Source organism: Plecotus auritus (genome assembly GCF_963455305.1).
Source record: "Plecotus auritus genome assembly, chromosome: 1".
NCBI classification, from domain to species: Eukaryota; Metazoa; Chordata; class Mammalia; order Chiroptera; family Vespertilionidae; genus Plecotus; species Plecotus auritus.
In genome coordinates this window covers 76409319-76412238 of record NC_137770.1, presented here as the reverse complement: position 1 = coordinate 76412238, position 2920 = coordinate 76409319, and the positions used below count along the sequence as shown (strand labels likewise).

Sequence of the window (2920 nt, the reverse complement as noted above, 5' to 3'; positions counted from 1 at the left end):
CTTCAAACGCTGCCCCGACTGGCTTCATTCTCTGCACAATCTGACCGGCCTCCCCCCTCGGACCCGCGTGGCCCCTGCGCCGCCGCAGCGCCCTCCCAGCCCGGCCCGACGGCCGCGCGCGACGCCCCGAGTTACCGACTGCAACTGCGAGGTGCCCTCTCTCCCACCCCCGCGATTTCACGTCGGTCTCCCTCGGCCTGACACGCACTCAAAGGGAGGCCAGGTGAGGGCGGGGCGGCGGGCTCCCCCGCAAGAGACTGCGCGCCCCCGCCCTCCCCGCCTCCTCCCAGGCTCCTGGACGCAGGTCCGCACCGTCCCTGCTCCGTGGACGTCGGGAGGCGGCGGGTGCAGAGCCAGGGCCTCGGGCCCAACCAGACACCCAGGCACTGGCCTTCCTAACACGGTGGCATCTTGCAGCGGAGGTCCGGGCTCCTTATCAAATTGCTGGCCTGCAAAACTAATGGGGAACTTGTGGAGGATCCCTGTCCGTCCCTTTGAAGGAAGGTCCCTCCTCTGACAGCTGCTAGAGATATTAGCCACATTTCCCTTCCCAAATCTGCTCCGGGTTAACAGGCCCACGGGCTGGAGGGGGCCAGGCCAGGAGGGTCCTGGTGGGCTCTTCTGGGCAAATCTATGTAGGGGGAGCTGGGGAGGGAGGGGGGACGGAAGGCACAGACTTTCCTGGTCTTTTTTCTCTTTTCCCCTTAAAATGTGGCTTCTTGCTCAATCCCCAACCCTGAACAGATGGCAATTGCAGTTCTCTCGGAATTTCTTAAATAAAGGGAAACCTTTGGAATTTATTTCTGCTTTTGCTTTTCCATATAAAAAGTGTTTTTATATTACTCTTGTTTTGGAGAACATAAGCAATTTTATTCAGACTACAGTATTTCCTTTAACACTATATGGTTGTCAAAACACCATTCCCAGTTTCTTTGCTTTTGACAGCTGAGTCTTTCTTAAATATACCCAAATCGGAACTCTTTATACTAAATAGTAAACCAGAGATAGGAGCAAGTGCTTTCCGAGGGGTATAAAAAAAGCATTATACAAATTGGACAACTACCACCTCTCAGCCTTGGCATATGAAAGGGGGGGGGATGCAAACAAATATTATTACAATTATTATTCATCTCCAAATATTTTAAAAGGTTAACATGACAGGATGTGGTTTTGTTGAAGAAATTACACCTGGGAGTATTTTATTCATGAAAACCAAGGGTAGAGAGCGCTGAGATCTAAACTTTGATGAAATAGCTTATTAATAATTGCATGACACACTTCCTAAACAGGCGTCAATTAGCTACAAGTAAATCCTTCAGCATTTACTTTTCTGAGAGGAACTGAAGGAAAAATGTGCAAAAAATAAAAAAGGTGGTGAGCTGATGTGAGTTATTTAGAAGTGGAGAACTTGTCAAATTTTACCTAAAAGCATTTACACTAAAAGTATACACATATTTAAATTTTGCAAAAGAACTCCATGTGAAAGGGCCTAACAAAAATGAGAGGGAAGCTACCTCTATTCAAGTGGCACAGAATTTCTCCATTGCCAGTTAGTTTGTATCAGAAATGTTATTTCTATGTTTAAACAGCAGCACATTCACTGGAGTTATAAATGTATTTACAAAAAGTCTACCAAACTAAAGACAACACAAAACAGTAGAAGTTTACTTCCCCATCCTCTATATACAACTTCTATTCATGCTTTCTGCACTGGAAAGATAGAAGAACCCCCAATAAGATACAAACTTGGATTTCTGAGACAGTGAATTATTTTCCTATCAAGTTGACATTACACAACTAGCTAAAGTCTATATTACATCTTTTAAACATAAGATTCAACATTTTGGTGTTACAAAAATCCCAGGATAGTATATTTATTTGAAAAATTAAGGGGGTGTGCAAATACCTCACTTTTTTTCACTTTCCACACTTTGGCAGGCATTGTTTGTGCAGTATCAGCCAGCTAATGACACAGATTTCCAGGAATGTTGCATGAGATTTTGAAAACAGCATTAATTGCCTGTTTTGTTGTTTTAGAAAAAAAAATTAAGTTTAGTCACCAAATCACACTAGCGTGCCTGCACATGGGGGTGTCTGAAATAAAAAGACATCATAATATAATTCATATTAAATATTAATGATAAAGTAATCTTTTCAACTCAGGATTTCAAACTCCATAGAAGTTGTTTACTCAGCTATGAACATCTATATGTAAATTTTAATTTACATATTCAACAGTATTTTAGTAAGTAAGACAGAGAAAAAACACAGGCAGATGAATTATCTTTGAGCACAGACGTTAGTTATTTCTTATGATGTAAAATTAACCCTGCAAAAGCCCTTTATTCTGGCAGAGGAAGAACATAAAAAGCTTTATCTAGAAGTATTTTTTGAACATCATGCATTTAAAAAGGAGGTTGGACACATTGAAGGTGATCGTTCAATCTGGCTCACACACACACACACACACACACACACACACACGATTTCATACCTTTAGAAGTTTTCTGCTGGGAGAATTTACAGGCCAAATATACACTAAAAAGCTATCGATGGTTACCTTAAAAGTTCTTGCTAAGTTACGTTTCAAATAAATTCAACTTCTCATGATAAAACCATCACCTACTCTGAACACCATATACAGTAGGCATTGCACCACCTTGCCTTAAAACTATGAAAAACACAAAAGCCTAACAAAAAATCAAAAATGAAATATTTATTACCGCATTTTGTGACTTAACACCTTTTTTTTTTAACATAACGTCACAGTCCTCATACAAGTATTTTAATGTAAATTTGACAAAGCTTAAAGGTAACAGCATTTTCTTCTAGTGAGGAACACGTGCTGAGAAAAGAAGAATTCATGGACATACAATACCAATTCCACAGCAGATCTGATACTAGCAAAAACATTCTTTTT

The 2920-nt window shown here is 41.4% G+C and overlaps 1 protein-coding gene across 10 annotated transcripts in view; it reads right to left on the bottom strand.

The window, feature by feature from the left end:
- Nucleotides 1–2693: 2693 nt before the first annotated feature.
- MEIS2 (Meis homeobox 2) overlaps nucleotides 2694–2920 on the bottom strand; it is a 208291-nt gene continuing 208064 nt past the window's right edge. For 5 of the 10 annotated variants that reach the window (XM_080643817.1, XM_080643812.1, XM_080643814.1 and 2 more), the window contains one exon: nucleotides 2697–2920. This exon is cut by the window's right edge and continues 1200 nt beyond it. The gene's annotated coding sequence lies outside the window, so the exon portion shown is untranslated. The other 5 variants (XM_080643818.1, XM_080643815.1, XM_080643813.1 and 2 more) reach the window with 2 other exon arrangements.